General features: G+C 44.6%; 1 protein-coding gene across 2 annotated transcripts in view; it reads right to left on the reverse strand.

The window, feature by feature from the left end:
* The window catches only part of SSBP1 (single stranded DNA binding protein 1), a 47,228-nt gene that overhangs the window by 3,830 nt on the left and 19,218 nt on the right, over positions 1-24,180 (reverse strand). The gene's annotated exons all lie outside the window — the stretch shown is intronic.

Raw genomic sequence — 24,180 nt, forward strand, 5'->3', positions numbered from 1 at the left:
TACCAGAAAAGGGCCCCCTCAGCCAGCAGGGCAAACAAAGACACAGGGGGGTACTACGGAAAGGAGAAGTAACACTCAACTAGCATCTAATCCAGGTCGATCCCCTAGTGGCAGCAAGATGCATGATGCAGTTACAGCAGCAAGCAAGATAGCACACAATATAGTAGCTCCGGTGGAATCCCCTCCATTAGAGGGTGATGAACCCACACTGCGCGATATATTGAAGGCAGTTAATGAATGCAAAGCGTCTATAGGCGGCCTCGATAACCAGCTAGCCAGTATTAAAACTGAACTGCACTCTATGGGCCAACTACTGAGCAACACAGTAGCAAGAACTACGATCCTGGAAGGGAGATTAAGCACGATCGAGGATGATTTTTCTCCACTACAGCAAAAAATAAATGTGCTATTGAAACAATCAGCCATACAGTCAGCAAAACTAGATGCCCTGGAAAATAGCAACCGTAGGAATAATATTCGCCTGATTGGCCTCCCAGAGGGAAGCGAGGGGTCTAACCCCATAGATTTTCTGGCAAATTGGTTCAGGGAACTTATGGGTAACACCCCCTTTACCACTCTCTTTGCTATTGAAAGGGCCCATAGAGTCCCCGCAGGCCCGCATCTATCAGAAGGCCGCACCAGGCCTCTGATATTGAGACTCGTGAATTATAATGATCGCACCATTTTGCTACGCAGGACCAGGGAGCTGAACGATGTTTTTTACAAAGGATCCAGGGTCTCATTCTACCCAGACTTCTCGCCAGACCTACAGAAACGGAGAGCTGAGTTTATCCCCATCAAGCGAACCCTCCGTCAATATAAGTTAAATTATGCACTGTTGTATCCTGCCCGGTTACGAATAACCGCTTTGGGCTCAACTTCTTTCTTTGACACCTCAGGAGAAGTGGAAAGGTGGCTGGAGGAACATAAAAGTGATTTTTAGCCATTCTGCAACCACTAGGACTGGCTAACAGGGCTGGCTCCCTGGGAGCCTTTTTTTTTTTTTTTTTTTTTTTTTCCTCTTCCTCCTTTTTTTTTTTTTTTCTTTTTTCTTTTGGTATAAAACCTGCACGAGCAACAATTCTAGAGATGTAGAATACTTAGGAGGGGTGAGTAAGGGTGTTAGCATAAATGTTGGTATAAATCGCACAATACAATGCAAATATCACTATATACTTCACATAAGTCTTGGAGGGGACGTCATTGAACACCCCCCCCCCTGTTTTTTTGGGATGCAAGAGCGCACTGTTTAATTCTATATAATATCTGCACTTGAAATAACTTTGTTGAGCAGTATGGGGGAATTTTTATCATGATAGTATGTGGTATGTTCTATAAGATCACTGATTAGCATGGGGGGGTGAGAAAGGGAGAAAGGGAGAAAGGGAGATGGCAGGTATGTTGCAATATAGTGTAAACACTATTAGTAACGCTTAATGGTTAAGCATCGAGGATGTTTCATCGAACGTGCCCTGCCGCTTCCCCTTCCCCCCCCCCCCTTTTTTTTTTTCCCATTTCCTTTTCTTTTCTTTTTTTTTTTTTTTTGCTAGCTTGAGCCTAGGTTGCATTGGTAGCGGGGTACTGAGTGGGGTCGAGGTGAGACACTCCGGGGAGCCTAGGGCTCCCTGGGTTATTTGGGAGAGCGGGGGGAACGGAGTCGGGTGTCCAGGGTCCTGGGGAGTATAGAAAGTCGAGCCACAATAGCGTCCCCCAGGGGATACCCTGATGGGTGGGTGGGTGGGAGGAGGAGGGGGGGGGGAGGGGTTGCTCAGGAAGTTGGGGGGGGGTGGGGGGATGGGAGGGGGGGAGAATGGGTGGGTAGTAGGGTTAAGGGGAACACCTCGAGCGCGTATAGCCGATACAACGGAATTGGGGGGGGGGGGGAGGGACAGTGGGCCCGTCGTGGGAGGGCGGGCCCCCTCCTCTCCCTCCCCCCTGTCCCGTCCGGTTTGAGTACTAACAGCATATATGGGTAGTGTACACATCTTATCATGGAATGTGAGGGGGCTGGGAGACCCAAAAAAGAGGGCAGCAGTTTTTCTGGAAACAGGAAGGGGAGGTCCCGGCTTGCTTTTCCTTCAAGAGACACATCTAACCCCCAGTACAGCCCCATTGTTAAGGAACCGGAGGTTTTCGGCATACTACCACTCTTTTCATACAACATATTCAAGAGGGGTGAGTGTTCTTGTTAAAAGAGGCACGGACTTTCTGTGCAAAGAGTCCTCTATCGACAAAGAGGGAAGATTTGTTTTTTTGTTTGGTCTCCTGTCCGGGCGCCAATGCATCTTAGCCAATATCTATATACCCCCTCCCTTTAAACTGGAAGTAATGGTTAAATTGACGACGTTCTGTCTAGATAAACCAGATGTCCCATGTATAGTAGTAGGCGACTTCAACGAAACGCTGGACCCGCATATGGATAGATTTCCTGCTCCATTGGTGACCAAAATGGGGCGCTTGCAGGGCTTCATCTCCGAAATAGGTTTAAATGACTTATGGCGAACACGTCACCCTCAAGTAAGACAGTATTCTTGCTTCTCCAGCACTTATTGCACACTATCAAGAATTGATATGGTACTGGGCAATAAAGCAGCCGCGGAGGTGGTCCAGGAGATAGAATACGGAGTAAGGGGGGTGTCTGACCACTCCCCCCTGTCCATGATACTGTCTCTAGGTATTAGACCAGGTCCAAGAGAGTGGAGGATTAACCCGGGCTGGCTGGTATTAATGGGTCCCCCAAGCTCCCACCAGGATAACTTAGGGGAATTTCTTCAAATAAATAGGGGCTCTGCCCCTCCGGGTACGGTCTGGGACTCCTTAAAAGCCTACATTAGGGGCACATTAATACAACAAGTGGCAACTATTAAGAGGAAAGCTCGAGACCAGGACTTAGCAATGAGAAATAAGGTCGCCCAGGCAGAACAAGCATACATAGCAGCACCATCGACCGCAAGCCGGCGGGAATGGCTGGACAGCCAACAAGTCTATAAAATAGCCCTCCTAAAAAAAGCAGAGAACAGGCGGATTTTTCAGCGCCAGCATTACTTTGGCGAAGGAGAGAGAGTAGGTAGAACCCTTTCTCTCCTGGTTCAAACTAACAGTGCGCCAACAGTAGCCCAGGTAATCAAGTCTCCTACAGGCGTTCTTGTCTCCAGCCCTTCCGCAATTATGAGGGTATTCCATGACTACTATAGAACTTTATATAAATCTGTCATCCAGGGACAAGGTAATTCGGCGACTGATTTTTTACTTCGGACAGCAATACCAACTTTATCAACGGATGATAAATTATCCCTTGAGCTACCACTTACGCTGGAAGAATTAAGGAATGCAGTAGCCGCAATGCCTAACGATAAATCCCCAGGGCCAGATGGCCTTCCAGTAGAAATCTATAAACGCTATGGGGAGGTCCTATTGCCGGAACTCCTCGTGATATTGAATCACGCATTGGAGACAGGGGAACTCCCCGACTCGATGCGTGAGGCTAATATTACTCTAATCTTGAAGGAGGGAAAGGACTCCCAGGAAGTTTCATCATATCGGCCGATATCCCTGCTATGTACGGATATTAAAATACTAGCCAAAGTACTAGCAATTCGGTTAAACACATACATTCACAAACTCATACACCCAGATCAGTCGGGTTTTATCCCGGGTAGGGCGACCAGCACTAATATTAGAAGAGTCTTCCTTAATGTCCAATTACCTAGAGATAATGAGGGGGTGGGGGCCATCCTAGCACTCGATGCCACTAAGGCCTTCGACAGCTTGGAATGGGGCTATCTGTGGAGGGTCCTAGAGAGGTTTGGATTTGGCCCCTTATTTACCCAGTGGATAAAATTAATGTATAACAAACCTAGGGCCAAAATCAAGTTGGGTACTGAAACCTCTGAATCATTCCAACTGGAAAGAGGTACAAGGCAGGGGTGCCCGCTCTCCCCCCTCCTCTTTGTATTGGCCATGGAGCCCCTTGCGGCCCTGGTAAGATCTTGCCCGGACATACAGGGTTTTCGGCGGGGTAGTTCCGAGGAAAAAATTGCCTTGTTCGCGGATGACCTCCTATTTTTTATCGGCGATGTGGATTCTACCCTGAATAGAGTGATCCATCTGATGGGCGAGTTCGGTCAACAATCGGGCTTAGAGATCAATTGGGGCAAATCAGCTCTTTTACCACTGCTCCGGCATGGGGAACACGGGGCCCCCTCAACGATAACAGGCCTGGAGTTGGTGACTAAGCTGAAGTACCTGGGCATCTGGATATCAGGGGACGTAAGTCAATATGCCAACGAGAATCTGGCACCATTATTGACGAAAATGAAGACGAAACTTAATAGTTGGTGTGGCCTCCCTCTCTCGGTGGCGGGCCGCTGCAGCCTAGTAAAAATGATTTGGCAACCCCAAATACTTTACATTCTATACAACTCTCCAATTTGGATCAACCAGAAATGGTTCCAAATCATGGACTCGCTCATTCGGCAATTAATTTGGAAAAAGGGGCATGCTCGGATAGGCTTGCATACGCTGCAGCTGCCCGTCGCGGAGGGAGGGTTGGCCATACCACACTTGGGTGCATACTTCCTGGCCGCCCAACTCCAGCACTTAACAGGGGCAGGACTTCAAGAGGGGGGGTCTATAGGTCATAAGTTGATGATGATGGGAGCACCCCATAAACTGGTCCCCGAAGCCCTGGAGGCTAATGCCCTTTTTTATAGCTGCCCCACTAATACTCTAATGAGGAAGGTATGGCAGCAAGCAAAGCGCAAGCTAGGATATGCGGGAATAACTACCTATACTCCTCTATGGTGTAATCGTCATCTGTCTGAACTAAATAAGGTCGACAAAGCTCCGGAATGGGATAGCCAGGGGATTAATAGAATAGTACATCTTTATGAGGGGAACGTAATGAAATCTTTTGAAACTATCAGCCAGGAATTAAATGTCCCTAATAGGTCATTTTACAAATATCTGCAACTGAGACATGCAATCCAGGCCCAATATGGGTCACTCACTATCGAGCGAACTGAAATACCCCTGCTCCAGGCCCTTATAGATCATGGGCACGCAAAAGGCCAGATTTCGTGCCTATATATGAAGCTTAGAGGCAGTTTCCTGAAAGGTGAAGGCCCAGCCAAGAGTAGACAGGGTTGGATAGGGGATCTCGGCCCGATATCTCGGGAACAGTGGGCTAAAACGCTTGAACAGGGGCATTTGGCCTCTATATCTCCATCGCAGCGCGTGTCCCATCTGTTCCTCATATATCGGGCATATTACACCCCCCAGAAGTTATGGAAAATGGGGAGGAAACCTAGGGATGAATGTCCTAGATGTGGGGCACCGGGGGATCTCCTCCACATGGTGTGGAAATGCCCAAAGCTATATAGTTATTGGTTAGAAATAGTCATTAAAATAAATAGAGCCTTTAAGACCACCCTGAAACCTGAGGCCAGGGCCTGTTTACTGGGGATATTTGATGGGGTTAATATTCCTCTGCCAATCAAGCCATCTGTCCTGAAGTGCCTATATCAAGCTAGGCGACTGATAGCAATTAATTGGCAAGCTAGGAACCCCCCGGATACTGGACAATGGGTCAACGCAATTAACTCTCTAATATGGTGCGAGAGAGTAATGCTTATAAAGCTAAATAATTTAAGAAAATTCGAGATATTATGGCATCCTTGGCTGACTGATATGGGATTCCCCCTGGAGTGAGGTCAATATATGGATGGCCTAGTACCCGCCCGGCGGATGGCAGGGAGGATTCTCCTCCCCTCCTCCTTATGCGGAGCCCCCTCCTTTTTTCTTTTTCTTTTTTTTTTTCTTCTGGCCCGTACGGAGGTGGCTGTCTGGCTGTGACTGGGACGGTTGTTGCCGGCATTGCGCGCTCGAGGTGGGGTGGGTGGTAGGGAGGTTTGGGGGGGTAGGGGGGGGAAAGTGCATCAAGGGGTGGCATCGATGAGTAGGCGCTACATAACAGTTTCAGCGCACTAACCTGCCTGGTACGTTATTGGTATCTTCTTTTTCCTTCTCTATACAGTATAATATGGTTAGTTACGTATGGAAAATTTTCAATAAAACAGCAAATTGATCGCAGCAGGGTAAGAAAGGGGGATAGAGAAGGAGGGGGTAGGTTGGCGCTGGGCGGGGGGAGGGAGGCCTCGCCCCCCACCCCATAACACTACTCCTGGATGGAGTGTCTGGGTGTGGGGACGACGCCCCCTCCCCCCCCTTTTTCTTTCTTTGTCAACAATATATCTAACATTTAGGTTTAAGTGTGAATTATGCTATGTCAATGCCATTACTCAATCATATTTTGTCTTATGTCTTGGAATGTATTAGGCTACGCCACCCCGGTCTTGTAAATTATTTTTTTTGTATTGGTGAAAATATTAATAAAAATTAAATAAATTAAAAAAAAATATCTAAATCGAGGAATCAGGACCTCCTTCCTCCACCTGGTGATCCCTTTTGTGATAACTAAAGATCTATATTGAGGAATCAGAACCCGCTTCCTCCTGCTGGAGATCCATCTAGTCATAACTGAAGATCTATACAGGGGAATCAGGACCTCCTTCCTCCTGCTGGTGACCCCTCAAGTGATACGTCCTAGAAATGGTTGCTCATTTTGCATCTGAAATAATCTTCCACAAATATTTTTCCTCTATAGTTCTGGCCAGCACTGTATCCCTAACATTATGTTTTAAGAAGGGATTCTTTTACCCTAGGTACATTATTTTACATTTAGAAATATTGAACTGCAGTTTCCACTGCATTGACCAATCTTCCACCAATGCCTAATCATGGCCCAAGTTACAGACATCGCCAGGAGTATCAACCCTATTACACACCTTTGCGTCATCAGCAAAAAGACATACCCTTAACCAGCAAACCTTTAGTTATATCACTTACATATAGATTAAATAAAAGAAGACCTATTACAGAGCCTTGGGGTGCACCACTAGTGACTGGTCGATTTTCTGAATGAACCCCATTTACCATCACACTCTATCTATCCTTTAGCCAACTGCATATTCACTGAGCCACGCAAGTGTTAAAATGTACAGCTTTTTAATAAGATCATGTGGAACTGACATGTCCCTCGGCTCTCGGGTCCCAGCGCTGCCATTCAAACTAAGGGAAACAGGCAGTGGAGCCTTGCGGCTTCACTGCCCATTTCCTACAGCGCATGTGCGAGTCGCACGGCGCTTTGTGAATGGGAATGCGCTGTTAGGGAACACACAGTTCCCAGAACACAGCGCGCCTCATTACCCAGAAGACAGCGCGGAGGAAGAGAAGACCGAAGATCACCGAGGAGTAGGAAGAAGGCAGATTAGGAAGACTGCCTAGCAACAGGGATTTCTGGACAGGTAAAAAAATATTTTTTTCTTCAAATATTTTTTGAAGAATATTAATGCTTTTTTTTTTTTTTTTTTTAGGGTGGCCCTCCACTTTAAGAGTGATTTCATTAATTTGACTACAACCTTAAACTCATTGGCCTTTCTTTGACAGCTTCTACCATGCTACTTTTCCTGTGGATAGGTACACTAGCTGTCTGCTAGTCTTGGGAAACTTCTTGTGTTAAAAGAGCCTGCTGACCTCTATCACAAAGTTCAGTACTGTCTGATATGCAATATTGCCCCTTCACCTCCCTATATAATTACCCAGGTACCATCTTGAGCCAACGCTGTGCCCATCTTCAGCAGTGCTGCTGGTCTATGTTCCTCTACTCACAGGAGACAGTGGCAGTAGCAGGAGCAGGCAGTGGGGCCAAGCTGTGCTGTGTGTGTGTCTACTGGCGCACACAGCCTGGATTGGGAATGAGCCTGAACATCTGTCCCCACAGAAAGCAGCTTGCTATGGGGGCGGACACAGAAGAGGGGATTGAAGAGCACTTGCAGGGGACTCCAGCAGTTTGGGGCCGTTCTGAGCACAAAGCAGGCAAGTACAACATGATTGTTATAGAAAAAAATAAAAAGCTTTACAACCACTTTAAAGTTTACTTACATTACCGACCTTCCCTCCTAAAATGGCTAGCTGCCTGGCTATCTTATGTTTGAGTCGTTGGCAAGTATGCAAAGCATAAGCTCTGATCAGCAACTTAGAAAGTATTGGAGCCACAGGCCTATTAAATACCAAAAGATAAAAACTAACATTTTATATAAAAACTTCATTTTCAAAATTCTACTCCTGAAAATGTCCATTACCTCTGGCAAAGTTGTTTTAATTTTCTAGGTATGCCATGCTGTACAGTTTTAAATTCATAAAGGCCCAGAGCACAGCTGTCATTTAAGGAAACTCCTAAGAATACTTAACCACATATGAAAAGAGCCCCGGGCACCTGCTGTACCTTCATGTGGCCTCAAATTATAGATAAAAAAGCATCAGCTAGATTTGAAATTCAACCTGCAAATTCGTGACATACTTTGGTAAGCAGGGAAGTCAGTCGTGTGTAATAAATATATATATTTTTTAAATGGCTGGAATGGTTTTGCACCTGTAAAATCCAACAAGATAAATGCAAGAAAGGTGTAGAAATGAACGTAGCTCTGTATTCACTGATTTATCACTAATGTATTTTTAAATGTAAGCAGTGTAACTACCCGAATAGGACCTGGTCCTGCAGTCACTGTACAGAAGAGCCTAGACTGGCAGAAAGAGAAGCAGGACAAGGAGCCAATCCCCTGTGCTACAATGCAAGCACCATGCTAATAGGAGTGCAAAGTGACCTAGGGGTGAGCTCAATCTGCTGCTTCTTCTTTCACGGTCAAATCACAGGCCAGACTCCAGAACATACTCAAGAGGCGCTAGGAAATTTTAGGTTTGCATGTGTAGTCAGACTAGGAAAATTTCAAACTAGCTCAATAACTCTGACAAGGCAACTCCCACACAGCATGGCTTTCTTCGATGGGCACGCAACAGTAGCCCCAACCACAGAAGTACAGAAAGGAGTGTCAAACCAAAAACCAGATTCATTGTTGGTTAACCACTTCCCGACCAGCGCATGACGATGTACGTCGACAGAATGGCACGGGCAGACATATTGGCGTACATGTACGTCCAATATTCGTTGCCGCCGTGCCATCGGGAGCGCGCCGCCGGCGGCGCGCTCCCGCGCTGGTCGGGACCCCCGTGAGTCCGGTCGCGGGACCTGCGGACTCGATCGCCGCGGGCATCCCCGCGATCGTCTCACGGAGCGGCCGAATGGAGGAAATGCTGTATAAACAAAATTTTTCCATTCTGCCTAGCAACTAGTGACGCTGATCTCTGCTCCATGTGATTGGAGCAGAGATCAGTGTACACTAAATGAAAGCCCAACCCCCCCACAGTTAGTAACACACCCCTAGGAACACTTAACCCCTACACTGCCACCCACTGGTTAACCCTTTCACTGCCAGTGTCATTTACACAGGAATCACTGCATTTATATAGCAGTGATTACTGTATAAATGACAATGGTCCCAAAAATGTGTCAAAAATGTCCGATGGGTCCCCCACAATGTCGCAGTCACAATAAAAATCGCAGATCGCCGCCATTACTAGTAAAAAAAAAAATAAAAAAATTATTAATAAAAATGCTATAAAACTATCCCTATTTTGTAAACGCTATAACTTTTGCGCAAACCAATCAATAATCGCTTATTGCGATTTTTTTTACCAAAAATATGTAGAAGAATACGCATCGGCCTAAACTGAGGGAAAAAAATATGTTTTTTTATATATTTTTGGGGGATATTTATTATTACAAAAAGTAAAAAATAATGCGTTTTTTCAAAATTATCGCTCTATTTTTGTTAATAGCGCAAAAAATAAAAACCGCAGGGGTGATCAAATACCACCAAAAGAAAGCTCTATTTGTGGGAAAAAAAGGACGTTAATTTTGTTTGGGAGCCACGTCGCACGACCGCGCAATTGTCAGTTAAAGCGACGCAGTGCCGAATCGCAAAAAGTGGTCTGGTCTTTGACCAGCAAATTGGTCCGGTCTGAAAGTGGTTAAAAAGGCATAAAAAACAGCAAACGTGTTTTGCAGGGGCAGTGCACAATACTGCAATAGAGAAAAATCAGGTCTCCGGCCCTGCCAGACAGGACTTCATGGCAGCGTTGTGAAAATTTCAGGACTGGATGGAGAGAAAATTAAATCCTTTAGCAGACATCTGCCATATAGGTCTTTCATCTGTTTAACTGTCTGTATGGAGTTTAGCTTTAATCACTTTAACTCTGGAAGGTTTTAACCCCTTTATGACCAGGCCATTTTTTTTGCTATTCAGCACTGCTCTACAACTGCTGATTATGTGAGCATGCATGCATGCTGTACCCAAAAAAAATTATATAATTTTTTTAAACACAAATAGAGCTTTCTTTTGGTGGTATTTGATCCCCACTGGGTTTTATTTTTATTACGATATAAATGAAAAAAAGTCCAAGAATTTTGAATATATAATTTTTTTAATTTTTTTTACTTTTGGCTATAAACCATATCAACTAAAAAATGTAATTCCTTCATAAAATTTTTGCCAAAACCTATTCTGCTGCATGTTTTTGATTTAAAAAAAATCCAATAAGTGTATATTGATTAGTTTGGGTGAAAGTTATAGCACCTATGTAATATATACTGGAATTTTTATTTACCAAATTTCTTAATGACTTATAATGGGACTAGGATAGTGCTGTGGAAAATCTGACACTAAGTGAGGCATGGGGGAACTAACTGCTACTGACATCACCAGTAACATTAATACAGTAATCAGCGATAATACTACACACGGTAATTGTACTAATGACACTGGCTGGAAAGTGGTTAACATTTAGGGAGATCAAGGGGTTAATGTATGTGTGTAAAGCGTGCTGCTTTTACTAAATGTCTAAGTTTCTCATCCCCGCTTTGCAGGGGTGAGAAACACAGATTGTTAACTGTGTACAGCATTCTGTGTTGAATGTCAACACAGAGCTCTGGGTTGTGAATATATGCAGGTGATTGACCGGTCCCAGCTGTGGATCATTAGCCAGATTTGCTGACAGGCTTGTGCTGCACGACCAAAACGCAGAAGTAGGCAGCGACATACAGTTAAACCGCTTTGCCTACAGTGGCTGCTTGCCTGCGGTACCTTTGCTGAGTGGTTAAAGAGTGGTGAAGGCACATGTGTGAAATATGACTTAAAGCAGTCAATTTTTTTTCTGGAAATAACATGTTCTTATCTGCTCTGTGCAATGGTATTGTAATGAATGTCCCTGAACCTCCATTTCTGGGATCCCCCGCCGGCACTCTAGGCTCATCCTCTTCTCTGTGCACCCCATAGGAAGAGTGACAAGGTCTCTTGTAGAAATGCAAGTCTATTTTAAGCCCAAAAAGAAAAAAAAAATGTATATATAATTTTGGATGGAGTGTGGAAGGGTTAGATCCTCTGAGGTTTTCAATGCTGTCTGCATCTCCACTCAGAGATTCACCTTCTCTCTTTGTCCTGGTGATCCATTGGCATTGGAACTGAAAGTGACAGCTGTCACCAGAAGAAAGGAAACATTTCTGATGCGACAGCTGTATAAAAGCAGGCCATACACTATACATTGCGATTGTAAAATCTCTTAGGTCCACTGACTACTATATACTTTGGGGCCTGCACAGCATACTTGCATATTATGACACTCTCACCTCTGGGTGTGCTCTCCTCCAGCGATGTGAGGTCCAAGCTCAACGCACCCGCTGCCTCTCTGCTGGTACCATATTATTTTTCCTCTTCTGCCGCAATCTTCTTGCTTTGCCCTGATCATGTGTGGAATTACATTTTCTCGGCAACTGGCTCCATTCCTAACATTTTTAATACGCTGGGACTGTACACTTGTCTTTCCTAAGTTTCATAGTAAGTGTAGATTAACCCAAAAAAAAAAAAAAAAACAACAACACCTCCTCTACAAAAAGTCCCTACCTGCCTGCATATTTTAGTTCTTAGGGTTTACCATCCCATACACGGGCACGGGTCTCCAAACAAAGGACTGGTTTATTGTCCTTCAGACTTTGGGGGCCATACCGTGGCCAGTATGAGTAGAAAAAGTCCTGGAAGTAAACAGTGCCCCATCTTTGGTATTAAAGGGGGGGGGGGGGAATAGTGCCCCATTGTTGGTATCATGGTAAGCAAAAGTGCCCTATAATTGGCATCAGTGAGAGGAATAGTGCTCCATTGCTGGCATCAGTGGCAGGAATAGTGCCTCAAGGGCCAATAAAGGCAAAGGGGCACATATGGCCCCTGGACCAATGCTCTAGGGCTTTAAGCATCCCATACTCTATCCAAACTACAAGAAAAATAGCTTCAAATATTATTTTGCCCCATTTGTCCATGTGATCATTGTCAGCAAGACAGAAAGCGATGGGAAATCCAAAATGTTTGTTTGTCATTGGAACAGGAATAGGGGAGGAAATTTCCAATGTGGATACCTGTGCCGGGTATGTAATTTATGAAATATATGGGAAGCACTGAGGCAACTTCAGGGACTGCAACTTGTATGTTTGGTAATGATATGTGACAAATCTGTAACATACACTTCACACATGAACAGCAGTAACATAATTTACACTGGCACTCTCTATGGCAGTTCTATTTAATTTACCAGATTAGCTGTTGACGTTGCCTACATGACGAACACAAAATACATTTTAATTAAATGAACTCCAGGACATCTTATATTTATTTGTGCAGAACATGCTGAGATGAAATGTCTACATGATATCAGACTGTAATTTCGTTGTTCCAGAATTACAAATGTTTTCCTTTCCAGGGTTACTTTAAATTAAAATGTTCTGCAGCCAAACTAAACAAGTCAGTGCGGCACACAACTGTCTAGACAGGATCACGTTGGTCTGCTATGCTATGGGACATCCGCTCATTTGTATTTTCAGGCAAGTGCTAGAATCTTTTAATATACCAGTATCTCACAAAAGTGAGTACACCCCTCACATTTTGTTAAGCCCCATACACACTATCAGTTTTTCTGATGAGTTTTTCCTTCAGGTTTACCAAAAACATGTAGTGCAAGGACCTGCCTGATTGCATACACATTGAAACTCCTAAGGTTTGACCTCATATTATATGGTTTTGGTAAATCTGAAGGAAAAAAAACTCAGCAGAAAAACTGGTAGTGTGTATGGAGCTTTAGTGTTTTATTATATCTTTTCATGTGACAACACTGAGGAAATGACACTTTGCTACAATGTAAAGTGAATGCACAGCTTGTATAACAGTGTAAATTTGCTGTCCCTTCAAAATAACTCAACACACAGCCATTAATGTCTAAACCGCTGGCAACTAAAATGAGTACACCCCTAAGGGGAAATGTGCAAATTGGGCCCAAAGTATCAATATTTTGCTTGGCCACTATTATTTTCCAGCACTGCCTTAACTCTTTTGGACATGGAGTTCACCAGAGCTTCACAGGTTGCCACTGGAGTCCTCTTCCATTCCTCCATGAGGACATCACAGAGCTGGTGGATGTTAGAGACCTTGCGCTCTTCCACCTTCCGTTTAGGATTCCCCACAGATGCTTATTAGGGTTTAGATCTGGAGACATGCTTGGCCAGTCCATCACCCTTATCCTAAGCTTCTTTAGCAAGGCAGTATCATCTTGGAGGTGTGTTTGGGGTCGTTATGTTGGACCAGTCTCTGACGGGGGGGGATCATGATCTGCTTCAGTAGGTCACAGTACATGTTGGCATTCATGGTTCCCTCAATGAACTGTAGCTCCCCAGTGTCGGCAGCACTCATGCAAGCCCAAACCATGACACTTCCAACACCGTGCTTGACTGTAGGCAAGACACACTTGCCTTTGTACTCCTCACCTGGTTGCCACCACACAGGCTTGACACCATCTGAACCAAATAAGTTTATCTTGGTCTCATCAGACCACAGGTCATGGTTCCAGTAATCCATGTCCTTAGTCTGCTTATGGGCTTTCTTGTACATCATCTTTAGTAGAGGCTTTCTTCTGGGATGATAGCCATGCAGACCTAATTGATGCAGTGCGTGGTGTATGGTCTGAGCACTGCCAGGCTGTCCCCCCACCCCTTCAACATCTGCAGCAATGCTGGCAGCACGCATACGTCTATTTCCCAAAGACAACCTCTGGATACGATGCTGAGCATGTGCACTCAACTTCTTTGGTCGACCATGGCGAAGCCTGCCCTGAGCGAAACTTGTCCTGTTAAACTGCTGTATGGTCTTGGCCACCATGCTGCAGCTCAGTTTCAGGGTCTTGGCAATCTTCTTACAGCCTAGGCCATCTTTATGTAGAGCAACAATTCTTTTTTTCAGATCCTCAGAGTTCTTTGCCATGAGGTGCCATGTTGAACTTCAAGTGACCAGTATAAGAGCGTGAGAGCGATAACACCAAATTTAACACACCTGCTCCCCATTCAAACCTGAGCCCTTGTAACACCAACGAGTCACAGGACACCAGGGAGGGAAAATGGCTAATTAGGCCCAATTTGGACATTTTCACTAAGGGGTTACTAACTTCTGTTGTCAGCGGTTTAGGCATTAATGGCTTTGTGTTGAGTTATTTTGAGGGGACAGCAAATTGACATTGTTATACAAGCTGTACACTCACTACTTTACATTGTAGCAAAGTGTCATTTCTTCAGTGTTGTCACATGAAAAGATAATAAAATATTTACAAAAATCTGAGGGGTGTACTCACTTATGTGAGATACTGTATCTATTAATACAGTCTCAGTGAGATTAAAGAGGACCTACCACATAAAATTTAAAATGTTCCCACTAATCTTACAGCCTGAATAACAAATGATTTGTAGTTTTTAGTTGACACGTTGACAAGTGTAAAGATTTTTTTTCTTGCCGTTGTAACAGAATGAAAAAAAGAACTTGGGGAACTTTAAAAGAGGTCCAATAAACACAAGCATGAAAAACACAAAAACAAAAAAAAACAGGATTTACCAAATTTTACATTCACCGTTATTGGCATCTGCTAGAGAAATGCAAAGTAGAAGGAAAAGCCACACAATGATCCACATGGTAAAAGGTTACTGCTTAAATACATTTTCTAATCATGCTCTGTCTAAATAGCTAGTCTGTCTAACCCCTTCCCGCCGAGCGTATGCAGATGTGCGTACTCGGCTTCCAGGGGGTATACCGGGATGATGCCCGCACCTGCAGGCATCATCCTGATACCGTTTTTTACAGCGGGCGATTGGCTATTCAGCCATAACAACCGAAGCGGCTAAAAGCCGCTTGGCTGTTATGACGGAGGAGCGGGAGGGGCCATCCCTCCCTCCCGCCGCTGTTACCGATGCTCCCGTTCAATCGGGAGCACCGATCGCACATCCGATGCCTCCGGCTGCTGGGGAGGAACTGGAACGAAGCCGTAATCGGCTTCGTTCCAGTCTCCTAATAGTAAACACGGAAGCGACGTCATGACGTCACTTCCCGTTTACTCGGCTGCCAATGGTGCCGGTTTTAAAAAAAATATACAGTATTCAGAATCGCCGTTTTCGGCGATCTGAATACTTTGAAGTGTAAAGGAGGGATCGGGGGTCTTTTAGACCCCCGATCCCTCCATAAAGACTACTTGTTACCACCTATTACTGTCACAAGGGATGTTTACATTCCTTGGGACAGCAATAAAAGTGATCAAATTTTTATTTTATTTTAACAATTTATTCATAAAAAAATAAAAATACATTTTTTTTTTTAAAAGCGCCCGCCATCCCCGCGAGCTCGCGAAGCAAAGAAAACGCATACGGAAGTTGCTCCCGCATATGTAAACGGTGTTCAAATCACACATGTGAGGTATCGCTGCGATCGCCAGAGCGAGAGCAATAATTCTAGCACTAGACCTCCTCTGTAACGCTAACCTGGTAACTGTAAAAAATTTTTTTAAAGTGCTGCCTATTGAGATTTTTAGGTACCTTACTTTGTCGTCATTCCACGAGTGCGTGCAATTATAAAGTGTGACATGTTTGTTATCTATTTACTCGGCGTAACATTATCTTTCACATTATGCAAAAAAATTGGGCTAATTTTACAGTTTTTTTTTTTTTTAATTCATGAAAGTGTCCCTTTTCCCAAAAAGTTGAGTTTAAAACACCACTGCGCAAATACCGTGTGACATAAAACATTGTAACAATCGCTGTTTTATTCTCTAGAGTCTCCGCTAAAAAAATATATATAATGTTTGGGGGTTCCAAGTAATTTTCTAGGAAAAAATATGGATTTTAACTTGTAAACACCAAATGCCAAAAATAGGCTTAGTCATGAAAGGGCTAAATACCTAGTCCGGCTAGTCTGTGTGTCCTGTCAACGCTGATGAATGTCATATAGCAGTGCCCTCATTCTCCCTGCATTCATAACCCCAAGGCATTTGGCGGAGAATTAAGGACCACCAGCCGCAAACAAAAGGGATTTGCGGTCATATGTACGCATGGAATAATGTAAAAAAACAAAAAAAAAAAAAAACCTTAGACTTACCGGTAACGGTATTTCTACGAGTCTTTCAGGACAGCACCTGGAGAGAGCATAGCTCCACCCACTTTCCCAGGAAACACTGCAGTCAGTTTTCTTTATAGACCGGACACTTCCACCATGGCCTCAGTTGTTTTAGAGTACCTCCAGCCATGCTGAAATTAGATAAGCAGAACATAGCAATAACACCACATTTTATAATACTTTAGGGTGGGTCATCGGTGCTGTCCTGAAAGACTTGTAGAAATACCGTTACTGGTAAGTATAATTAAGGTTTTCTCACCTCGTCTTTCAGGACAGCACCTGGAGATGATAGAGTACATACTCTAGGGTGGGACCACCGCCTGTAGGACTTTTTTTTACCAAGGGACTGCTCTGAAGCAGAGAGCAAGTCCAATCTGTAATGGTGGGTGAAAGTGGAGAAGCTTGTCCACATAGCCGCCCTGAAAATACGCCCCGGAGAAGCCCCTGCCCGTGTTGCCCAGGATGTGGCTACTGCCCTGACTGAATGGGCCCTTTACTCCTGCGGGAGGATCTACCCCTGAAGTTTTGTAGGCTACACAGATGGCCATTCGCAGCCACCTACTTATGGTGTTTTTGGAAGCCCTGTATCCCTTTCGTGGGCAAGAGAATAGTAATTTGATTTTCTAAATTCACTTGTGATCTTTAGATAGTGTAGTATGCTAGCCTAGCTCTGATCAGTGCCTAAAAAAATCTAATAAAGGGGGTCCTGGGATAATTGTCTCTCCAGGAACACCGAGAGGGCGGCTACTTGCACCTTTAGGGTGCTAAATCGCCAACCCTTTTTTCATACCTTCGTGTAGGAACTCTAACACGGAAACAACTTCCCTTGGTGAGAAAACTTTACTTACGCACCAGGAGCGAAAACATTTCCATGTCTTAAAATAAATTGATCTAATGACCTTCTTTCGGCTGTCTAGTATTGTTGAAACTAACTTATTAGACAGGCCTTTATTTCTTAGGATCTGCTCCTCAGTAACCAGGCAGCTAAACTTAGGTGCCCGATATTGGGATGTTGAAGGGGCCCCGGAGTTAGAAGGACTTTCTGTAAAGGAAGACCCCAATGGGGTCCCACCGCCACTTTTGTATAGTTGAAAACCATGTCCTTTTGGGCCAAAATGGGGCTACTAGGATCATGGTCGTGGATTCCCTCTGCAGCTTTTTTAGCACTAATGGAATCTTTTGGAAGGGGGGAAAGGCGTAGCACAAGTGGAAGGTCCATGGTTGCGCTAGCGCGTCTAGTCTTTCCGCTTGGTCTCGTCTGTTTAGGGAGAAGTAAGTCTCTACCTTTGTATTGGAGTGGGATGCGAGCAGGTCTATTTGGGGAGTACCCCATGTTTCTGTTATCCGTCAGGGATGCAAGGTAAGATTCTGCCCAGGACATAATCTGAAGGGCTGAGGTAAGCAACACGTTGCTTCTTGTGCCCCCGTCTTGTTACATAGGCCACTGCTGTGGCATTGTCTGACAACACCTGAATGTGGTGACCCGGAACTTGGTCTCTGAAAGCCCATAGTCCCAGGAGAATGGCTCTCAGCTCCCTCCAGTTGGAGGATCTCCTGGCCTCCCTGGTTGTCCATGCTCCCTGGATCATCTGCCCATCCAGATGGGCACCCCAACTCCAGAAGCTTGCAACTGTTGTCAGTCTTTGTTCTATGGGAAAAGTCCAAAGTAGACCCCTGTCCAAATTTGACCGATTCCGCCACCACCATAGTTTCCTCTGAACTTGAGGGGGGATCCTGATCAATTTCTCTAGAGGTTCTCCGTAGGACCAATTCCTGAGAATTGTCTGCTAGAGGTCCCTTGCATGGGAACGTGCCCATTATGCTGCTGGAATCGAGGACGTGAGGAGGCCTAGAACTGACATGGCTGCCCTGATTGAGATTGGTAGATTTGTCTGAGTCCCTTTTACTGCCTTTTGTACCTTTTCTCTCTTTTCCTCTGGGAAAAAAAATTCTTTCCCGAATAGAACTGATGGTATACCCCAGAAATGTTATTGTCTGGGACAGGATCATATTTTATTTTTCTTTGTTGATGATCCATCCAAGATTCTCCAGATGTGACCTTGTCACTTCCAGATCTTTCTCCAGTAGCTCCCTTGTTCTGGCAAAAAGCAAGAGGTCATCCAGGTATGGAACTATGGATATCCACCTTAATCTGAGGGGTGCGAGGGCCTCTGCTATAATTTTTGTAAATATCCTTGGTGAGGATGACAGGCCGAAAGGGAGGGCTCTGAATTGTAGATGCGTAATCGACTCTCCCATCTTTACCCGTAATCTAAGGTATTTCTGTGATGTCGGGCTATGGGTACATGCAGGTACGCATCCCTCAGGTCTATTAAGGCCAAAAAAAACAGCCTGGGGTCAAAAGGTTTTTTACTGAAAGAAAATTGTGTCCATCCTGAACCTTTTGTAACTGATTGATTTGTTCAGAATTTTCAGGTTTAGAATTAAACGAAACTTCCCTGATGGCTTCCTTACTAGGAAGATGTGAGAATAGCACCCCTTCCCTTCCTCTCCCTCTGCGACTTGGAGGGGATTGGGAAAACTCCAGTCTGTAGCCCTCTGCAATTATTTTGAGGACGAATGGACTGGAGGTCGCCATCTTCAACTGTGGAAAAAGGTCTGTAGCCTTCCTCCCACCGCCGGATGAGTCACTGGTTCTTCGCGGTTTGGCCAGGAGATCGGAATACTCCTCCTGACCTCCCCCTTGCTCTTTGGGACCTCCAGGGTCTTTTATATCCTGTCTCCTTTTCCTCGTCCTGTTGAAAAGAATGAAAATATTTCTTGGTCTGTGGCATAACCACCTTTTTTAGTGGAAATGCCTTTTTCTTGTCTGCCATTCTGTCGAGCACGGCTTCCAAGTCAGGGTCAAAAACTAAGTTCCTTTCAAAAGGTAACCCACATAATTTAGCTTTTGAAGCCATATCCCCTGCCCATGTCTTGACCCATAAGGCTCTGCGGGCTGAGTTCACCAGGGCCGCAGACCTTGCCGACATTTTAATAGATTTGGCAGAGGCATCTGCCATGTACCCTACGCCTTTCTACAGCACAGGCAGTGTGTCTAACAGGTCCTTGCGAGACGTGCCTGCTTCAATGTGCGTTTTTAATTGCTCAAGCCAATGTTCCAGATTCCTAGCCACCACAGTTGATGCCATTGCTGGTTTTAAATTGGCTAGAGTAGAATCCCATGCCTTTTTAATAGGGAGTCTGCTCTTTTGTCCATGGGGTCTTTTCATGACACCCATGTCCTCGAAGGCTAAGTCCGTATTGCTGGACACCTGTGAAAAAGCCGCATCAAGCTTTGGCTTCTTATTCCAGACCTGGACTGGGAATACCCAGTGTTTTACTTCCCCCATGCCCTGATACATCCTATCATTCAAGGACAGTTGAGCCTTGTCCTCCTTGATGCTTAAGGTTGTATGTATTGTCTTTAACAGATCATCTACATCTTCCAAAGACAGCTTATAGCGAGAAGAAACTGCTCTTTTTTCTTCCTCCTCAGAACCTGGGGGAAGCACCTTTCTCCTCGTCCTCTGAATCACTTCTCGGTGCAGACACATGGACGAGAACAGGATGGTCTAACTAGGTCTGCTATAGATGTCTTGCATAATGCTTTAGCCCATGACTCTAAGCGTATTTTTGCAAGACGGGTATTTCCTCTTAGGGGAAGGGGAGGAAAGTTTGATCTTTTCCTTGACTTTAGCCTGAAATAAACCAACACAAACCCCTATTAAATCATCACTTAATAAAATGATTAACAGCATTACCTAAGAGAAAAACAATAAATCAGCTGCCAAGGAAAAATGGCTAACCCTTTAGCCCCCATGCTTGTTGCTGCAGCTTAACCTCTGTGACTTTTCCCCATAAGCCACCTATAAGCATATAATACACACTCTCCTTAGAACATTTTAAAACCAAGGAAGAGTGGCGCAGGCTCCATTGCTTCCCCCAGGGGGAACAAGGGAGGGAGAAAACAAGACCCTTAGATAAGTTACAGGGACCGCTGCCCCTGCTTACCTGAGTCTGGCTGGTGTTAGTGGCTCCTGCCACCGCCATCTGTTCCTCCATAGTGCCGAGGCTGTAGTGGCGTCCGGCTGCTTTTATTTTGAATTTCCCGGTCGTTTTGCCACTGCGAGGACCGGAAATTGAACACCAGCGTGAGGCCGCCTTCTCCCCCTGCGTTCCAGCGGCCGGAACCGAAAGCTGCGTCGCACCGCTGGAAGTCCCGCCCCCAGCCAGAGTGACGCACTCGCCGCCCGGGACCCGGAAGAAGCATGGAGGCCGATACACAGAGAAGGCGCTGCCTACACCGCTGTGCATCACGCCATCCTCTACCAGCCCCCAGCGCCAGTCTGATGAGAGCGGGATGCCCTGCAGCCCGATATGAAGGGGAGCAGGCACAGAGAATCCCCCACATGTAAAGGGAAGATGCTGGGCTGGCCTGAAGACACAAACAAACAAAAAAAGACAACAGGTATGCCCCATACTATCTCCACCTGGAGAGAGCGTAGCACACCCCTGGTTCCCTGCAGCGTGTCCACCATGGTCGGAGGAAACACTACAACTGAGGCCATGGTGGAAGTGTCCGGTCTATAAAGAAAACTGACTGCAGTGTTTCCTGGGAAAGTGGGTGGAGCTACGCTCTCTCCAGGTGCTGTCCCGAAAGACGAGGTGAGAAAATAATTATATATATGACAGTGAAGGGTCTTTTTAATGCTACAGCGTGCAAAGCCATTTTGGACATTGTACAAATCCAATCCTATGGTAAAAGCGGAGGAAGTTTCTTTTCTGTTCCAGCATGTGTACAAAGCCAACTTAAAATTGTTACTAAATCCAGGACCCTCCATTCACTATATCTGCTCTCCCACAGTACATAGAACATGAAAATGCAATTATTTTAGTAAATATAAACTGCTAAATACCTTTTTTCATCAGCAGTTAGGGCAGTCTTGTGACCAGGGTTAATTTTGGCAGCAAAAATTGCATTTTAGTTTTAGTCCCATTTTAGTCTTCTGCAATTGTTTTAGTTTTATTTGTATTTAGTCAACTAAATCTCCAGTAAATTTTAGTAGACTAAAATCTCCAGTACATTTTAGTAGACTAAAACTAATTTTAGTTGTCTCTAAATCGAATGGGTGTAATTCAATTGTAATGTATTAGTTAACATTTCTCTACAATTTACAAACTTATTATATACCGCTGGAGTGAAAAATCTCATATGTTATTATTATTTAAGGTACTGAGATATGAACATGCACTAAAGGCCAGTGTTAATTTTGAAGTCAAATTTCAATTTAGTTTTAATCTTATCTTTTGACTAAAATGCATTTTAGTTTTAGTCGTATTTTAGTCAACTAAATGTTTTAGTCATTTTTGTCTACAAAATTAACAAAGGAGGTAAGGAGACAGATGAAAACATGTGAAAAAATATGTAATGCCACTATACATAACCTTTAACTTTTTCATGGCCTCTGTTGTAATTTATTATATATACTGTTATTTTCTATGGGAGAGTTTCATTATTACTTCTTGATTTAGGGACAACCATTGGGTCCCCATGGGGAGATATGCGATGTCCTTCTATTCTGATAACCTTTGGATTTCCTCCCTCACTTTCAATCCTGATGTTACAGGGATAAGAAGTCTTAGGCCGCGTACACACGCGCGGACTGTTCGCCCAACTTTGTCCGTCCAACAGTTTCGGCAAACAGTCCGCTCAAACTTAGCATGGACGGACATGGCCACACACGACGGACGAACAGTTTGCTGAAACCGTGCGCGATGACGTTTCGGCACGCACGACGGATCGAAAATTTCGACGTCCAATACACTGCAATGCAACCTTCCGACGTGGAAATCCTTTCTGAGCATGCGCGAGACTTAGTTGGCCGAACAAGCCTACACACGAGCGAACAGTCCGCTGAAACCTTGTTTCAGCGGACAGTTTTTCGGAATTTCCGTAAGACCTTGTTCGTCCAACTGTCCGCTGAAACTGTCCGCTGAAGCCCCACACACGAGCGGACTGTCCGCCCAAACACTGTTCAGCGGACAAGGTTGGGCGAACAGTCCGCCCGTGTGTACGCGGCCTCACCCAACAGGCAGCAAGAATAATCCAACAGATGTTGTTACCCTTTCCCACTCTGTCAAAAAAATGTTGTCTGTGGTTTTCTTTAAAGCCAAAACCAATACTGCTCATAACCTTACCCATACAGTGGGGTCCATCCTCTCTCTCACAGTGCATAAGGCTAAAAGTTCATTTGGCTAGGGGGGAAAAAATACGTACAAATACTTACCTTATTCTTCACTCCGGCAGGCTCTCTCTTCTCCATGTGGCTGGTCACTTGAAGCTGCTCCACTTCACTGCCTGGCCAGTCACAGCTATCTCTCATTACACAATGCAGGACCGGCAGTCCTGCAATCTATGGAGAGATGCGGAGGGCCCACCCACAGTAAAACCCACAGACATCATTGGAGAGTTCTGGGGAGCAAAGAATAAGGTAAGTAACTGTACTTCTTCCCATCTTAGCCTAATGAGAATTTTGCAGGTGGGGTGGGGGGGGGAGGGGTTTCTGCAAGTGCGCACTACATGGGTAAGTTTAAAAAGTTTAACAGCAGCCTGGAGTTGGGCTTTAACGTAAACCGAATTGACTGTCACTTTAACATAGCTGCAATACTACCTGCAATATAACCTGGATTAAAATTTTTTGCATTTCCTTCGCTCCATTAAAAAAAAAAAAAAAATAGAGTATATATTGCCAAAATGTTTAGTTTTAGTTTTTGACAAAGTAGGGAAGGGCTAAAATCTGTCTGTTAATTTCTTTGATGTCTGAGTCCTTCCAAATGCACCATATTATTTTAGCAAACTATTCATGATTATTTTCCCCAGCAGCTTCGCACAATAGCTGAAACCATACCGTGACAGGTGAGAATAATGAATATATTTTTGTGTTATTTTGCTCCCTGCTGGCAGTGCAATATCTGAAGACGCTAACAAACAATAGTCACACTGACACAGACATATATACACTTTGTTTCTTCGCACCAAAACTCAGACTGAAGCCACAACAAATTTGTAACTATTTGAACCTTCAATCTGATCCAACATAATGGTTTCCATGGTATGGACATATATGGTCACCGGTTTGCAAACGCCTGATCATCACACATAACTTGTTGGACATTCCAGTCTAAAACCATGCAGTTAGCCCTCTTTCACAGTTATAACAGCCGTCCTCTAAAAAGGCTTTTTGTGCGTTTTTGGAGTGCGTCTGTAGGCATTTGTGCCAAAAGAGCACTTGTTAGGTTAGGTACTGATGTTGAATGAGAAGATCTGGCTCACAACTGGTATCCCATTTCATCACAAAGGTGTTCAGTAGAGTTGTACAGGCCACTCAAGTTCCTCCACATCAACCAGTGGGGTTGATTTACTAAAACCAGGGAGTACAAAATCAAGTGCATCTCTGCATAGAAACAAATCTGCTTCCAGGTTTTTTTTTTTTTTTCCAAAGCTTAATTGAACAAGCTGAAGTTAGAAGCAGATTGGCTACCATGCACAGCTGCACCAGATGTTGCACTCTCCAGTTTTAGTAAAACTGGAGAGTGCAGTTTTTTACCTGCTGCTCCACATTCTAAATATCCAGCTGGTAACTGATCTGTACAAGTGTCTGCCTGTCATGGTGTCCATGAACTTTCCTCACCTTGT

Source organism: Lithobates pipiens, unplaced genomic scaffold (genome assembly GCF_037356315.1).
Source record: "Lithobates pipiens isolate NorthernLeopardFrog02 unplaced genomic scaffold, aLitPip1_a1.2 Scaffold_8, whole genome shotgun sequence".
Lineage (NCBI taxonomy): Eukaryota > Metazoa > Chordata > Amphibia > Anura > Ranidae > Lithobates > Lithobates pipiens.